Here is a 17,417-nt window from a genome sequence, read left to right as displayed (position 1 = left end):
AAGTCCCATGCCGATCTGGTAATACGTAATCACCAAATCAACAGAAAATATCCTCACACGTGTATAAAAAATGAGAGGAAAATAAACAAAGAGGGTGAGTCACAGGTCTGCTGGGTTTCTAGAGAAGCCTTTGCAGGTCTTAAAGCTAAAGAAGCACATGGAACTGTCAGGCTGAGTAATTACGCCTAATTTAGACCTTGGCACCTAACCTGCTTTGCCCTTTGAGGATCCCTTTTGGGAAACACCCGCTGTCCAAAGGCAAAAGGGCTGGTGTCTCTTCTCCCGGGCTGTGCCTTCCCCGAGGAGTGACAGAACATTCCCCACCCTTGCTTATAAGCAGGAGCTGACATTTCTAAAAGATGCCGTGTGCATTTTCCAGACACATTTGCGGGTTGATTTGAGCGGGGATGTGTTCCATGGCTCTTCAAATGTCAGTGTGCTGGTCTGTGGGAATAGGAGCCCATTTCTCCGTAGGCGGCCGGAGCCACGTGGAAACGGGTTTCCCTCCGGCGCGTCCTCATCATCAGGCTCTGGAAATGAACGAGCGCCCCCCGTAACAGCAGACCCACCCCTGAGCCTATGGTGAGGGTCCGCCAGAGCCCTGCAGGGGCATAACTCAACGTGTCCCTGCGCCAGGCCCAAAGTTACTTAGGAATGTCGCTGAAGCTGTCAGGTGACCCCCTTTGGACTCCCAAAGGCACTGGACTGAGTCACAGTGCCCGTGCCCCGCCATCCCCCTCCGCCTGCCTGCGGGGCACAAAGACGGTTGTGGGAGCTGCACTGGGTGCCCTGATTCCGCGGGAAAGAAGATCGGGACGGGAGCCTGTTGACTTACAAATAGTCCAGGAAGTAAGCCTCGTCTGTTGCAAGGGACAAAACTCGGTTCAGACACATTGTTGCCTCGAGTTCTAGGGAAGGCTACTTTCTTCGTGCCGCAAAGAATATGATGCCTGGCGCTTTGGGGCGTTATATCTCACAGCTGTGGCCACCTAGTCAGAGATGCGGTCACTTTTCTCCATCCCGGGTCCAAAAATTCTGGAGGAGGGTCTCACCGGCCCTGCTTGGTCAGGTGTCCGACTCGGGAAGGGTGCGAGGGGGGAGGGTAGGAGAGGCCCTGCAAGTTCGTGGAAGACTAGGTTTCAGCCCGAGGCAGCAGGGAGCCCCTCCTCGGTAGGAGCTGTTTCAGTCGTCCGTGCAGGACGCGCCTGTGTGAGAGAGAAGATTCCAGAGACACGGAGGATGGGATGTGGCGGTGAGAGAGAGAATGGGGTCCGGGTCCAGGTGGGTTCTAAGGTTTGTGGCGTGGGCAGCGGGAGAGATAGCCATGTCGTTCACTGACAAGGGTTACCCCGGGCTGAAAGTGATTTGTTAGGACCCGCTTTCAGGGAAGCCAAATAGGGGCGTGGGAAACTGGGATGAGGAAGGAAGGGGCCCACGCCAGGGTGTGTTACCGCACAAAGTCCCATGGAGGGTACTCGAGCTCGGTCCCGCAGGGACCTCTGGGAGCCAGGGCAGGTAGGTCATGTCTCAGAGTTGACCGCCGTCTGGGACAAGAGGGCCACCACGTTTCATCCCTGTCCGGAGCTCCAATTATTGGTTAAGGGCTCAATTCGAATAGGCACGCACTTCTAACTTGCTGTGTGTGGGGGCCAAGGGAGCCCGGCAGCCCGAGGACAGTCCCCCAGCCGACGGACACCGAGTTGGCTTCCGGGCACGTGCAAACATGAGGTCACGCCCGTTTTCTCCTTCAGTATATATATACCTCACGCTTATTTTATTTTTTTTAATTTTTATTCTTTTTAGGTGTATTTATTTATTTTGAGGGGCACCTGGGTGGCTCGGTCAGCTATGCGTCCGACTTCGGCTCAGGTCATGAGCTCCCCGGCTTGTGGGTTTGAGCCCCGCATCAGGCTCTGTGCCGTCAGCGTGGAGCCCGCTCCGGTTCCTGTCTCCCTCTCTCTCTCTGCCCCTCCCCAGCTCGTGCTTTCCCTCTGTCTCAAAACAATAAGAAAGTAAATAAAGTTTGTTTATTTATTTTGAGAGGGACAGAGACAGCGTGAGCAGGGGAGGGGCAGAGCGGGAGAGAGACAGAGAATCCCAAGCAGGCTCTGCGCCGTCAGCACGGGGCCCGATGCGGGGCTCGAACTCATGAAACCGTGAGATCGTGACCTGAGCGGAAACCAAGGGTCGGACGCTTAATCGACTGAGCCCCCCAGGGGCCTCCTCCTCAGGCTGATTTCCCATGCTTGCGCCTTCCGCCCCGTCCGCTTCTCGGGCTTTCTTTTGCGCTAGGCCTTCTCTTCAGGGACCGCGTCGTTCTGCCTTGTGAGGTCTTGGGCCGAGCGGTGGGCCTGGAGGCCAGGACCCCGGGGGCAGTGGCAGCCCCGGGGAGTTTAAGGAGAGCCGCTGGCATGGCAGAACCAGTGTTGGTCACTCCAGTTTGCGGCCCCGTCACCCAGCAAAAGCCCTGGATGGGGATTTTCCTTTGGAGCCTCAGGCACCTGCGGCAGGGGACGGGCAGCCTTGCCGGCTTCTAGCCCAGCGGCCCCGGGGCCTGGGAGCTACTGGTCTGTCCAGCGCCTCTTTTGTGTCGACAGCTGCCTTGCGTCCCCCGATCGTTGCCCGCGCCCCCGGCACTGGCAACGTGGGTTATGGCCACGGATTTGTGCCACGGAAGGGCAGGAAGTGATAGTCCCAAGGCTCCAGGCAGATGGGCGATTGCAAGAGCCAAATTTCGAAAGCTTCTCTCTTCCTTTTTCTTTCAGTTCTGCTTCCGGCCACCCACCATCCCAGCACACACTTCAGGGACGCCTTCGGTTTCCCCTGGGCTCTCTCATGGTTTTTTGGGTTGCCTTCCGGAATCTATGCTGCCCTGTCGTTTCTTGGGAGTGTCCAGGCTTGGGAGAGGGAGCCAGGGGCCCAGAGAAGCCTGCCTCTTGCCTGCTGGCCTTGACCTCACGCGTAGCCCAGGACATGGTCTCTCCTGGGCCTCCTGCTCAGGTCTGGCTCCAGCTGAATCCAGTCCAGCCCCATCCTGGCGTTCGGTGGCTTTCACAGACCAGGCTTTGGCCTCACGTCCCCTCTCTGGGCATCTGGTCCCGAATCGTCCCCGGTGAGTGACTTTACCTCTCCTCTCGTGGACAGCTCATCGCAACCATCTCCAATCTGTGGTTGGCACGGGACCTACACATCTGCTAAGGGCTGCTGCCATTGGACATCGGTGCCCGAGGGGAGGGACAGGCGGCTGGCGTCACTGTTCTGCAGCTCCGGGAAGAGAAGGGGGAGGGGTGCCGTGACTGGGGGAGAGTCACATGTGGGCACCCACCGTTCAGAGCTGTCTCTCTGAGAGCTGGGCTTCTGGGGGCTCCCTGTGCTCCGGGAGTCCCAGGGGAGCAGCCAAGGGTGGGCAGGGTGGCAGGTGGGGACACGCAGGGGGCCCGGGGAAGTGGCTATTTACTATATGGTAGGGAAGCATTTCAATATTTTAACAACCGGTCCAGCTGTTGTCCCAGTGCATTGCAACTGAATGTCAGCCCAGGTTGTAGGTGGCACGCTGACGTTAAGAGCAGATGGAGTGGTTATAAACTGCGACAGGAGAAATTTAGGCTAGTCACTGAAAAATCCGTAGCACGACTTTTTACCAAGGAGGGTTTGGCGGAAGTTCTCTCTGAAACTTGGGGGGTTCCAAGACGCAGGTCTTCGAAATGGACTAATTGCGGCTTCGTTAGGCTCGCCTGGCATTCGGGGATCGCCGCAAGCGATTCCTCTGGCCCGTCTCCCTCTCATTTGCAAGCAAGGATCCCCCCCACCCCCCACCCCCGCCGTTAGATGCGGTAACGATTCATCAGAAACATTTTTGAGCATCGGCGGCAAGCCAGGCATGGTGGTAAGTAATGCGCCTACGAAGGTGAATAACTCAGGGTTTCCGCTCTTTTGGAGTTCATCATAGAGTCATGGGGGAGACTGGGGGAGGGGGGACACCTACCCCCAAAGGATGACCACAGAGCCAGGCAGTGGGTGTGATTTGCTGGATGAATCATGAAGGGGAAATGATGTAGGAGCTCGTATGGGGTGCAAGGCTGGTGGGGCTGGGGAGAGGCCTTCATTTCCGAACAGGGATGCGGTCAGCCTCTAAAAGGTTTTCCTTCACCTCTGGAAATAGTGACGTGGCACTACTTGGTTCTGATTTTCACCTCCAGATAGCAGGACACGTTTTGTCCTTGAAAGCACTCAAATCGGCTCGCCTCGCCAATGTGAAGTCACTGCTTGTTAGCTATGCACAACTGAGATCAGAATCTGTCCTCCTGCCAGCCAGCCAGCCAATACTGAGCCCAGGGGTCTCGCAAACCACTCTGAAGGGCTGTTCGGGCACCTTCCTTCTAAGATTTTTTTCAGCCTGAGGGGGAGGCAGAGGGCGGTGTGGACCTCACTTTCCTCCCTTCTGCCAACTGGTCCCCAGGAGGACCGAGGATGGCCCTTTATAACACTGCTACCCCCAGAGAGAAGGCTGGTCTTTCTACGTGGATCTCAGAGCATGCCCTGGTGGGTAGCCAGGTCAGTTGTCTCCTCTCTGGGGACTGTGTCTGGGAAGATGTGCTTTGGCTGCAGTCCAGACCTGGAATGGCTGCTCTGCTCTGAGACATCCTTAGGGATCTGGGATCCTTCAAACTCCAAGTTTTGCCTTTTGAAGAATGGGGCCTTCGGCCCCATGGTCCAAGATAGCAGCCATGACGCCCACGTTTAGGGATAGGATAGAGGAAGTGACTAAAGCCGACACGTCCTGCTTCCATTTATGTCCCATTGGCCGGAACTTAGTCACGTGACCACACCTAGCTGGGAAATGGTCTTTCTCCTGGGTGGCCAGGAGACAGGAAATATTGTGGTTGGCTTGCAAGGACTCTATGAAAAATGCCTCGATCTCATCTAAATATTGGGGTGCTTCGATGTAAATGCCCTGTGGAGATCTGTTAGGAAAAGAAAGGAGCTATAAGTTAAACCGAGCTTTATTTTTAATTTTAGCTATTGAGGTTTTTGGTCTCTCTATGGCTGATCCTTTCGACTCTGAACGCAAAGCATTTTTATAAATGTTTCTCCTCTCTTTCTCTCCATGGACTTCTTTTCTTACATCTTTGATTTAAAAAAAAAAAAAATCTTGTTACTTGCAGCCAAAAGCATCAAAGTAAACTCTGTGCCCAACGTGGGGCTTGAACTCATGACCCCAAGATCAAGAGTCACACGCTCTACCGACCGAGCTAGCCAAATGCCCTACCATACCAGGGCCAAGCCCTTCATGATGGAGATCTACGCTGGCTGGGCCCCACCTCTCGAATGCTTTGTCCCCCTTAATCTCTTGTCACTAACTTGCTTCCTCACCAGGTCATAGTCATTTTATTCTTGTAAAAACTAATGGCTGTTGTTCATATCTCCCGGGTCCATTTTGAGCTTAAGCCTTCTTTTCTTTAAAAAAAAAATTTAATCTTTATTTTTAAGAGAGAGAGCGAGAGCGTGTGCGTGTGTGTGTGAGCAGGGGAGGGACAGAGAGAGAGGGAGACACAGAATCTGAAGCAGGTTCCAGGCTCTGAGCCATCAGCACAGACCCTGACACGGGGCTCGAACTCAGGGACCGTGAGATCATGGCCTGAGCTGAAGTCGGACGCTTAGCCAACTGAGCCACCCAGGCACCCCTGAGTTTAAGCCTTCGTACTGAAACTCTTTTTCTCTTTGGTTTCTAGGATACTGGGTTTCATAGCTCACTTTTTGTCTCCTGACTATGACTTCTACATTTTACATAGTGGGGACTTCTTTGTCTTGCTGCCTCATTCTAGATATTTTATTCCCCAAAGCTTTCATCTCAGTCCTTCTATGGTTCACCAGCACCACTACCCCCCCCCCATCTCTGCCATCCCTCTCTGCTGTCAACTTACAAACACTGTCATTGGTCTTCCAATCTTCACAATAGCTGTGTAAGGTTAGTGATAAGTGATATTATTACCCACATTTTGCAGATAAGAGCACTGAAAAGTATTTTGCCCAAGGTCAAAAAGATCCGGGGGTGCCTGGGTGGCACAGTTGCTTAAGCGTCCAGCTCTTGAGTTTGGATCAGGTCATGATTTCATGGTACATGAGATAGAGCCCTGCGTTGGGCTCTGTGCTGACAGCGCAGAGCCTCCTTGGGAGTCTCTCTCTCTCTCTCTCTCTCTCTCTGCCCCTCCCCCATGCTCTCTCTCTCAAAATAAATAAATAAACTTTAAAAAAAAAAAAGAGCAAAAAGCTAGTAAGTGTCAGAGGTGGTATTTGAATCCTGGTCTGTCTGATGTCAAAGCCCGGGCTCGCAATATACCATAGTTCCTCTTTCCTTCAGATGTCACAGGATTTGCTCCTCAGCGCCCTTTCTCTGACCACAGTGGGGGCCAAGCCTTCGTCACCACAAGCCTAGAGTAATACATCAACCTCCCAGGAAACCCCCTTGAATATAGGCCTGCGGTCCCCACCCCACCTCCGCTGGCCCCCGCATACCCGCGTGTCCAGCATTAGACGGCCGGTCTAACGATCTTAAGTGAGCCTTTTTCATGAGCTGCCCTGCTCATATGCTTACAGTGGCTCCTTGAGACTTCACGGGTCATGTTCTGGTTCTCCGAAGTTTTTGTCACCTGTGTCCTCCATATGCCCGCTACTTGCCAGTATTCCGGAGCCAGGGGTGGAGGAAAGAATTAGTGTTCGCCAATAGCCGATTCTTCGCTTCTCCCCGGGCGTGGGAGGGATCACGCTTCCCAATCTCTTGGCAGTTGGGCAGAGCTGGTGACCAGGTCTGGTGAATAACACATGTGGAAGCGATGTGTGATACTTTTACATTGAGGCAATGGGAAGGCCCTGTAGGAGCCTCCAGCTTCTCTCAATCCTCGCTGGCTGAACAGTGGGAATGTTCCAGATGGCAGAACCTCCATTAGCCTGAGCCCCTGAATGACTCTACGGAGCAGAACACCTCCTCCCCCCACCCCCTCCCCGCCCCTGTTTCATCCATTGCCTTGCGGTGAAACTTGCAAGGACATGAAATTTATCTGTCGAGCCACTGGGATCTGAGGGTTGTTTGCTATGGCAACATAACCCGGCATGTCGGTCAGGATAGGCTGGGAATACTGTAGTGGCACTTCCAACACAACTCAGTGCCTCCCAACACAACTGCACGGGGTAGTGTCTTACTCATGCTACATGTTCTGTGTAGGTCAGCAGGGAGAGAGGTGTTCTTGTCTTCGTCATCCAGGTATCCAAGCAAATGGAGAGTCCATTTTAATTCGTGCTCTGTGATCACCTCCAAGGGAAGGGAGAGCATGGTGAATCGTGCCCTCACTCTGGAAGCTTCCACCTAGAAGGGACACAAATAACTTCTGCTAACATTTCGTTGGTCAAATCAAGTCAAATAGCCACACCTGACGTCAAAGGAGGACAAGGCAATGTAATTCTACCGAGTCTACTGGGGCGGCAGAGAGGCAGAAATACTTGGTGACCGGTGCCGTGGACATCTTAACTGATACGCCGGATGAACTGGTCCCTCCATGCCCCAGTCTGCCCTGCCTCCAGGATTTATTTCATGCTGTTTCCTCACCTTTCAGCTGCAGCTACGGGCCCATCTTTTCCAGAAAGCCTTCCTCCGTGTTTCTGGTACATGATTTTCCTGCTTCTAAACTCCTGGGGCCTTCAGGGTGGTCAACATTCAATTGGATATTCACTGATTCATGTAGCCGCGATGAGTCTATTTTGGCTTTTAACAAACACACCCAAATGCATTTGCATATACATCTATTTATATATATACGTATTAATGTACCTTATCTCCTTAAGACTATCACCTGTTTATTCCGATGATGGGTTCACTGCTCAAGGATGTCTGTGGAATTGCCTTGAAGTTTGTGGCAATCCATTTCCTTATCTGTCAAAGGAGATAATAATGGTGCCTCTTTGATACAGATGTTCGAGAAAGAAAAGGGTGGGTGACTATAAAGGGCTTAGAACAGCAGCTGGCCCCCCAGTGAGCACCGAATAAACTTTAGCCATTATTATTTCTCTCCTAAAGACCTCTGCTGATAGCAATCTTTACCTTCTGAAGGTGGGTTTGATTTCTTGCTGACGGTTCAAAAGCCATCCCGATCTGTCGCGGGTGCCCACCCCAGAGGCCCCTGCTGACAGTTCTTGTACCTGCGGATGGCTTCCTGCATATCTCTGCCAGAAGGGGCTGTCTGGCCTTGGATCAATATCTCTGTTTCATCGCTGCTCGGTGGTGCAATTCTGAGGTTTGTCCTGCGCGGTCTCTGGGAGGGTCTCCAAGGGGGCTTTCCCTCTTTGTGTCTTACTTTCTGCACGCTCTCCGTTGCATTTGCCGGGACCACCTCCCAGACAGACTGCCTGTACTCCGGGACTAACACCTGAAGAGACGGTGCAAACATGAGACTAAGTTGAAGGCAATGACATGGAGTTCCTCGTGCGTCTGTTGGTTACGTCCGGTGGTGGTTTTAAAAGATGGAGCTTCTTGGGGCGCCTGGGTGGCTCAGTCGGTTGAGTGTCCGACTTCAGCTCGGGTCTCGATCTCGTGCTTCACGAGTTTGAGCCCCGCGTCGGGCTCTGTGCTGACAGCTCAGAGCTTGGAGCCTGCTTCGGATTCTGTGTCTCCCTCTCTGCCCCTCCCCCGCTCTGCTTCTCTCTCTCTCTCTCTCTCTCTCTCTCTCTCTCAGAAATAAATAAACATTAATAAAATTATATAAAAAAATGGAGTTTCTCAAGGTTTTGAGCGATGACTGCATCACTGAAGTAAGTTTGTGGCCTCGTAAGGTAGCAAGAGTGATGGGGATGAGACACTTTTGGGGGCTGATTAGAATCCTAGTTCTGTAACCCTGCCCCTATAGTGACTTCTAGAAAGGCTCTGCTCTGCTCAGGGAGGACAGGACACTGTTGCCTGCTGGCGTGGCCGGTTTTGTGAGTTCTGTGGAGTTCAAGACAGACATGTTCAATGAATGCCTTGCGTGATTGCTGTTCTGCCCCCCGCGGTGGGCAGTGGGCATCCGCTTTTCCGGGCTCCGCAACAACCTCCTCCCCATTTTCTGAAAAACTGCAGGATGATGAACACCGCGAAATATTCAGGACAGTTCGGCTGTTGATAATGTTTCGCAACCAAGGAGCAAGATATTAGCCAACTTGTGGGTGTGTACAGAGGTGTCAGAAAGAAACTTCCACTTGGGGACAGAAGAGCCAAAAAAAAAAAAAAAGAAGAAGAAGAAGGAGAAGAAAAAGAAAAAGAGTGCTCCCCTGACCAGTGAGGAGGTGGGTGCGGCAGCTGGGAGGGGTCCCTGGGGGAGCAGCTCACCTGCACCTACAGCCAGAAGGCAGCCTCCCGTCTCATCCATCCCTTGCCATCAGTTAGGCATCCGGGAAGATGGACCTCTTCCTGCACTGTTTCTCCTTGAAAAAAATTTTTTAATGTTTATTTCATTTTTGAGAGAGGGAGGGAGAGAGTGGGGGAGGGGCAGAGAGAGAGGGAGACAGAGGATCCGAGGCCGGCTCCAGGCTCTGGGCTGACAGCAGCGAGCTCGATGTGGGGCTCGAGCCCACGAACCGTGAGATCATGACCTGAGCCGAAGTTGGACCCTTAACCGACTGAGCCGCCCGGGCGCCCCTTCCTGCGCTGTTTTCTAGAGATCGTGATCTTTTAAGGGCTATTTAGGATTGCATGTGTTTTAGAACCGCAGAGGCCCAGAGAACAGAGCCTTTGCAATTGCAGAAACAAACGAGCTCACAGAAGGGGTTTCCACATCTCCGAAGCGAACATGGTGATTGTAATATCTGCATTACTTGTTGTGAGCATGAGCGGGCACTCAGAATCTGAGGGGTGTTATTCCAATAAATGTAGTGCTATATAATACATTGGTTAACTTTCTCCGATGCCATTCTGAAAGTTTTTCTCTAGCCTGATCGGAGCCTTGTTCTGACCTCGGATGCCTCGGGAGCTACCTTGACTTAAGCACGGTCCAGCGAATCGCACTCATTTCTCTGGGCTCCGTGGCCCACGATGGGCAGCGCTGAATGAGCTGTGCCCTCTCTCTGCTCTTGTACAGGCTTATGGCCGTGCTGGTAGCTTCTGACGTCGGTAAGGAGGCTGGCCCGGGCATTGCAGGGCTCCAGCTACACACCGCGGTGGGGGCCTCCACTCCAGCCGGTCTGTGCGAAAAGACGGCTGGACCTAGAACCAGATTCTGGGATGGTTATATTTGGGGGTCAGGAAATCCATCCAAACCCCTTGTCCCTAGCGCGCATGAACTTCGGGGAGCACCAATTATGTTCCTACAGGAGCCAGCAGAAAACCCAAAGCCTCCACGCCGCCGAGGCAGCTGTCTCAAACGTACACGTTATTAGGCTGATTGAAATAATCAGAAAACAGCTCCAGAATGCTGGCTTGGAGAAAGGCAGGCAATTTCTGCTTGGCAGACAGTGATGTCAGCCTCCGCAGGGGCGGGGGGAGATCGAGTGTTGTCTTTCTTGCTCTCTTTCTTCTTTTCCCTTCGAAAAACTTCCCTGGGTCATTTGATTTCCCATCAGTTTGGCAGAAAGGGCGGTTGGCATATCTCCCCTGCTGTGCCAGGTGGCCTTTGGGTGTTCTAGGTCCCCAGGTGGCAGGGGAGGTGCACCAGGACACCCCCGGAAACACGTTGCCTTTGGATTGTAGGAAACTGCTTTGTCCACCCCCCCCACCCCACCCCCACCCCCCCGCCGCCTGTGTTTTTCACTGCCTGTCTCTCCTGGCCTCTCCCTTACTCAAGTTGTCATTAAGCGAGTAAGAAGAGGCTGGGGAGCCTGGGTGGCTGCGTCAGTAAAGCGTCCGACTTCGCCTCAGGTCATGATCTTGGGGTTCGTGGGTTCGAGCCCTACGTCGGGCTCGCTGCTGTCAGCCCAGAGCCTGGAGCCGGCTTTGGAGCCTGTCTTCCTCTCTCTCTGCCCCTCCCCCACTCACACTCTGTCTCTCTCAAAAATAAATAAAGCATTAAAAAAATAAAAAAAATAAAGATAAGAAGCCCACGACGCCTGAAAATCTGACCTCGTGAGGCAGAACCAACCATCCCCATCAAAGGAGATAGAGCAGAAGCGTAGGACTGGAGAAAAATTATTCTTGTCTCCCTGTGACGAAATTGAGTTAGCTTTGGTCGCATTAATGTCCACTTACAGTGCAGAAGGGGCCGCCACCGGTCAGGGCCGGGGTGGGGGCGGGGAATGAGGCCACAGCAGCACCCCCCATGCTGTGGCCTTATAACTCTTAGCATGCCTTAATCTCCTCTTCTGCCTGCAACCCCGGTGGTCCCCCTTCAACGCACCCGGGTTTGCAGGCGTCAGAGCAGGTATGTGGGCCAGGCGAGTGCTAGCATTTCACCCGGTCTGTCTTCACGTGGGCAGCCTCGTCCCCGGGGGTCCCCGTGTGCCGCCACCTCGGGAGTGAGTCAGCTCTGGAGAAAAGCGCGGTTTGTTGGGGGTGGGGTGGGCTTTGGCGGCGTGACCAGCCCTGGGAGAGGAGAGGCGGTGGGAGGGGAGGAGGTGGGGGGAGGGACCTTTCTGTGTGGTATTCGCACACTGGTGGGGAGCGTGCCGCTTCTAGGTTTCCAGCAATAACGAGGCCTGCGGGAATGAGGATTGGCTTGTCCACTGTGCTAACTGGACTGTAGGAAAAAAGAAAAGTCAGAAAAGAGAGAGCAGTGTTCAGGTTTGGGCTCAACTTTCCCTCCTCCTCTGGACTGGAAAGGACTCCCCCCCCCCCCCCCCCCCCCGCCCTTGGAGGGCGCGGCTGATTCTCTGGATCTCCCTGCGCTCCAAGCTTTTATTCCCTTTTAATTAATACAAGGCACGTTTTTTTGTGCTCTTGGGTCACCATTGGACATCTTCCCCAAAGCAATGACCACAAGACCTTCTTTTGTAGTGGAACGGGCAGCTTTCGCAGGTTCTGCTGGCCCAGGCTTGGGGCCTGAAGTGTATGCCCTGCCTGCCCACTCAAGAGGTAAGAACGCTTAAGAATCCTTGATCGTGGGGGCGCCTGGGGGGGGGTGCTCAGTAGGGTAAGCGTCTGACTCTTAGTTTCGGTTCAGATTCCTGATCGCGAGGTTTCGTGAGTTCGAGCCCCGCATCGGGCTCTGCTCAGGCAGCACAGAGCCTGCTTGGGATTCTCTGTCTCCCTCTCTCTGTCTGCCCCTTCCCCACTCGTGCTGTCTCTGTCTCTCTCCAAATAGATAAAAATAAATAAAAACTTAAAAAAAAAAAAAAGAATCCTTGATGGCAGAAGAGTCCGGAAGCAGGGAGTCCGGCCGCCCCCCCCCCCCCCATGCTTCATCTTTCCTCCATTTCTGCGCTCTCTCTGGGCTCTAACCTGCCTCAGTTCTGTCCTCCACCCCGGGGCGGACATCCTGCCTCAGGTGTGGACAAAGAGGTCTTTGGATTTGCGGACACTTGGAGGTTCACGCAGCCCTCGCACCCTTGCCGTCCGGGAGCCCCTTGCCCTGGAACCTGTTGTCCTCTCTTCCTGTCCTCCAAGGTGGCTTGAATTCACAGCCAACACTCCTGCTTGTTGGGCAAACAGTGAACAGTCCAGCGCCAGAAGGTTTAGAGCCTGGCAGCCGTCTCCCAGGGATGAGGAAAGAATATCCCGTCGGGCATTATTTAGGGCCCGCTTGGCGGCTCCCGCTGGATCACCGGGGGGCGGGAGGGGGGGCGGGTAGCAAGGGCAGGGACAAGGACAAGACTGGGAATCAGGAATCTCTGTCTTGTGCAGCGCGGGCGATCAGGAGTCCTGGCAAGAGGTTACTCGGGGAAGCTGGAGGATGTTATCGACCAAATTGGGGTTTGGGGATTATCTATGGATTTCATTTATCTGTGTTTTCCCTGGTCTCTCTTGTTGTAGGTAATTAAGAGCTGATTGCTGGTAATTAAGAGTTGCTGAGAGAGGCAGCAGGATCCAAAGAGGAGACGCGCTCGTTTTGTCTTCCTGTGGACAGGCCCCTGACGCCCGCCTCTCCCCCTCCGCTGCCCCCTCCCGCGGGGACGTGGGCCCTGGAGAGCAAGTCACAGCCCGTCCGCGGGAGTATCTGCGTATACGCTCTGCTCCGACTTCCTGCCGTCCTGTCATTCCCGGGCCTTGAGTAAAGGCTTTGCCGAGCGGGTTGGAGTCCCAATCTCCTGACGCTCAGCTGCGCAGAGATGTAGCTTTCCCGTAGTTGTCCCGGACCGCAGTCTTAATGGGCTCTTGAGCCCCCGTTGGAGCCGGTGGTGCACAACGTGAACTTGCCAAGTCAAGGAAGCAGCCATTTCAGACTTAAGTCATGGTCACTCCGAGGCCGCCGCTGTCCCCTCCGGACTTCCTCTTGCCCTCTCTGCCCTGGTGTGAGCCGCGGCCCTGGGTTTCGGGGGGTGGGCAGGAGGGAGCCCCAGGCCGTCCTGGCCCTGAGCGGCGGACGTGTGTCCACGTGCTGCCCTGTGTCCTGCCCCAGCCCCCGGGCTCGCTGGCCTCGGATGAGTTGCGCGTGTCCCTCGTGGACTAGGACACGAACCCCGACGCCCCAGGTGGCCACAGCCTCGGGGCCAGAGGCCCCGCATGCTGCTGCCCCACATGTTCCCGCTGGGACTCTTCGATTGTGGCTTCTGGGTGCCGTGGGGGCTCGGGCGCTGTTGGCTGCTCTCTCCGCCGTGCTGGGGTGTGCAGGAGCCAGGCTGCTCTTGGGACCACCGCCGAGGCCCCTCAACCACGGCTACTTCACCTTCGTGGCTCCATGCTAAGTGTGGACCTCTCTCGAGGACATGACGTTTTCCCCTGCTGGCTGCACTGGAGCAGGTCCCCCTGCCCCCTCCCCTCCCTTCTCCATTTTTTAAACTTCTCCGGGGTTTCTGGGCCTCCCCCTTCCCTTGTACCATGCCTGTCCGGGCCCTCAGTTGGCATGGAGCCCTTTTTTTCTCTCTCTCTTTCTTGCTTTCTTCCTTTCTTAGTTCATTTATTTGTTTTCAGAGAGACAGAGACAGTGCAAGTGGGGGAGGGGCCGAGGGGGGGGGGAGGATCCGAAGGGGGCTCTGCGCTGACGGCGGTGAGCCCGATGTGGGGTTCAAACTCATGAACTGCGCGATCACCACCCAAGCCGGAGCCAGACGCTCAACCGGCTGAGCCACCCAGGTGCCCCGCCTCTTGATGGGGATGGCAAGATTCTCGAAGCTCACACGGGACTGCAAATATTGCTGTGGTCGTATTTGAAATACATGAGCTATCATAACAGAAGCGTCCCAGGGGAAGAGTGGAACAGACCTTGCTGAACCATGGCAAAGGCTCAGAATCTGGGGAACCAGCCCGAGGGATACCCAGGGCTCCTTTAGCCCCGACCACAATCGAGGGGCCGCCCCCATGCCTGGATCCGAGAGATGCTGGGAGGACACTCACCCCGGGGCTTGCAACACACGGGGCACCCCTTCTGGGTTCGTCTTTGCTGTAATCTGGGGAGGACTAAGCCATCACAGCCACTATCACAGATGTTCTGGAAGGCCTACTCTCGGTGGTTCCTGCGATGATTGATAGCATGCCGTCTCTGCAAGCCTGCATCTCTGGGCAGGGACCGAGGCAGACCGTTCTAATCCAGGGGGAGGAGTCTTCTGACAAAGGTAAGCATGAGTTTCTGGAGGTGCACGGGGAGGGCACCTTCCCCGATGGGGCTTGCTGTGTGGGCTTGGAAAGGGGCCCTTCCTAGATGGGGCGCCATCCGAACTGGGTGGTGAGTGAGAAGCGGGAGCTGACCAGAACAAGGGCGCAGTGAGATGAGTGGAGCATGGGTTGAGTGGTGAGGGGGGAGAAGGGTGGACGGAGCACCGGGGACCCCCTCCGCCAGGCCTGCCAAGGAGTCGCGATGGATGGATTGATTTTCGCTTTCCTCTGTCCAGGGCGTCAGAAAATTCCCGGTGTCCTTGGGGAGGGTGTTAAGAATATGTGCTAGGTGGCTGTGGAAAGAGAGAGAAGGGGGCCGGGATGAAGGAGGAGGAGGAGGAGGAGGAGGAGGAGGAGGAGGAGGAGGAGAAGGAGGAGAGAAACAGGGGAGGGTCTTAAGGCAAAGGACTTTCTCGTGACCCGGCCCAGAGCCTTCTTGGGCAGAATCCGAGAGCCTTTGCTTCGGGGAGCGACTCTTGGCTGTTGATGCCCTGTACTTGTTCATTCATTGATTCCACTGATAGGCACTTAACTGTTTATACTCTACTCCCTTGTTCTTCCGTTGCCTTTGCATGTTTTCTCATTTTAACAAATAAATATCAGGACACAGCCTAACACCCCATAAGTGAACTCAGGGGACATTGGAATAGCGTATTTAAGATCTGAAGCCCAGCTTTTCCCTGCCACACACCCTCTTACCTCCCTCCCCCGTTCAGCCCATCCAATCTTACTTAGCCAGTCTTTTTTTTTTTTTAATTTTTTATTTAAAAAAATTTTTTTTAATGTTTCTTTATTTCTGAGAGAGAGAGAGAGAGAGAGAGAGAGAGTGAGCAGGAGCGGGGGAGGAGCAGAGAGAGGGAGACACAGAATCCGAAACAGGCTCCAGGCTCCGAGCTGTCAGCACAGAGCCCGACGCGGGGCTCGAACTCATGAACTGCGAGAGCATGACCTGAGCCGAAGTCGGACGCTTGACCGACTGAGCCACCCAGGTGCCCCTCACTTAGCCAGTCTTAGTTTGAGAACTTGCTCTGTGCCAGGGACAGGACATGGCAGTTCGAAGTCTCTGGATTAATTAGGATCCAGTCAGGCTGAGAGTAACCGAAAGACCCCAAATGACAGCCACGTGTCCACGACAGAATTCGCTTTCTCTCTCATGTTTATGAAATCTAGATTTCGGTGGTCCCAGGCAGCTCTGAGCCACCTAAATCTGGGTTTTGTAAACACGAGAGAGAAATCGAATTCTGGTTTCAGTGGTGGTTTAAATTTTTTTTTTTTAATGTTTATTTTTGAGACAGAGAGAGACAGAGCATGAACGGGGAAGGGGCAGAGAGAGAGGGAGACACAGAATCGGAAGCAGGCTCCAGGCTCTGAGCCGTCAGCCCAGAGCCTGACGCGGGGCTTGAACTCACGGACCGCGAGATCATGACCTGAGCCGAAGTCAGACGCTTAACCGACCGAGCCACCCAGGTGCCCCACAGTGGTGGTTTAAAATCACGTTCAAACATTCTGCCGTGGTCCTTCCAACCAGGTGGAGTCCGAGTCCCGTCTCCTTGAATATGGGCCAGATTCTTCCAATGAATTGAATGAAGCACAGGTGACTTCCAAGGCTAGGTCACAAATGGCTTCCATCTGGTTCTCTCTCTCTCTCTCTCTCTCTCTCTCTCTCGCCACAGGTGTTCGGACCCTGGAGCTACTAGGCTAGCTGAGACGCTTTCAGACGATCCCAGCCCCAGCCACTGTCTGACCGCTCACACAAAGGAGCAGGAAAGGCCGAGCTGAGCCGGGGCAACCCCCCAGGACCAACAAGAAAAAAAATACTCAGACGATGTTGTTTTAAGCCACTAGGTTTTGGGGTGATTTGTCCCACAGCAGTACGTAACTGTTCCCAAAGTCACCTCATTGCCCAAGATGGCTTCTGGAGCTTGAAGTTCATTTGCCCCCTCTGGGGACAGCAGCACAGAAGACTGAAATGCCAACTGGTCTGGAAAATCCAAGGCATCCGACTGCTATGCAGGTGGCCGTCAGCACTTGTCTGTGACCAATGGCTGACTATTTTGTCTTGCGGGTCACATATTTCTGCCCCTACTAGAGCCTGCCAAGCCACCATTCCACTCGGGGACAGCCCTGCTGAGGGCAGAGGGCTCTTTGGAACACGTGGTAGGGCCCTCTGAGGTCCTGGGGACAGAGGACATGCCTGCTGCCTGGGCTGGCAGCTGTTCCCCGTCTCGGCTCTAGCTCCACCCTCACAGACCCCAGGTGACTTGGCACATGTCGTTGACACGGAGCCGCTCAATTTCCTGCCTTACCTCCCCTCTGGCCTCCTGGCTTGCAACCGAGTCTTCCTGTTTGGGGGGCTGAGGGCTCTGCGGCTTCTCACCGGCTTTCTCTGCACCCCCGTCCCCCAAGGACAAGGTTGGGGGGGGGCAGGACGGGAGGGACAATAGCCCTTCTGGTGCAGTGGAGGCGGCTCCAGACTGCAGACCTGGGCTTTCATCCAGGCTCTGCCACGAATTGGCCGCGAGGCTTGGCGGATCCCTGAACCCCTGGTCTCAGTTTCCTCATCTACAAAGCCCTCACGGGTTGCGGCTTTGTGATTCTGTAGTATTTGCTGACTGGCCTTGTTTCACGGGGCCAGGCCATTTGGAGGATCTCAAGGAAATGGTATCAGTTAGTGATCTTTCCACTGTAAACCCAACCCAAACCAATGTTGGCG

The 17,417-nt window shown here is 54.4% G+C and overlaps 1 long non-coding RNA gene across 1 annotated transcript; it reads left to right on the top strand.

Annotated features, from left to right (window-relative positions):
• The first annotated feature begins 2,154 nt into the window (after positions 1 to 2,154).
• On the top strand, positions 2,155 to 13,990 carry LOC122235466. Its single transcript, XR_006213552.1, has 3 exons — positions 2,155 to 3,112; positions 11,951 to 12,028; positions 12,926 to 13,990. It is a non-coding gene; the product is annotated as an uncharacterized LOC122235466 (long non-coding RNA).
• The last annotated feature ends 3,427 nt before the right edge of the window (positions 13,991 to 17,417 follow it).

This window comes from Panthera tigris, chromosome X (genome assembly GCF_018350195.1).
Source record: "Panthera tigris isolate Pti1 chromosome X, P.tigris_Pti1_mat1.1, whole genome shotgun sequence".
Taxonomy (NCBI): domain Eukaryota; kingdom Metazoa; phylum Chordata; class Mammalia; order Carnivora; family Felidae; genus Panthera; species Panthera tigris.
The sequence above is the reverse complement of the archived record's forward strand: the minus strand, read 5'-3'. Positions and strand labels throughout refer to the sequence as shown.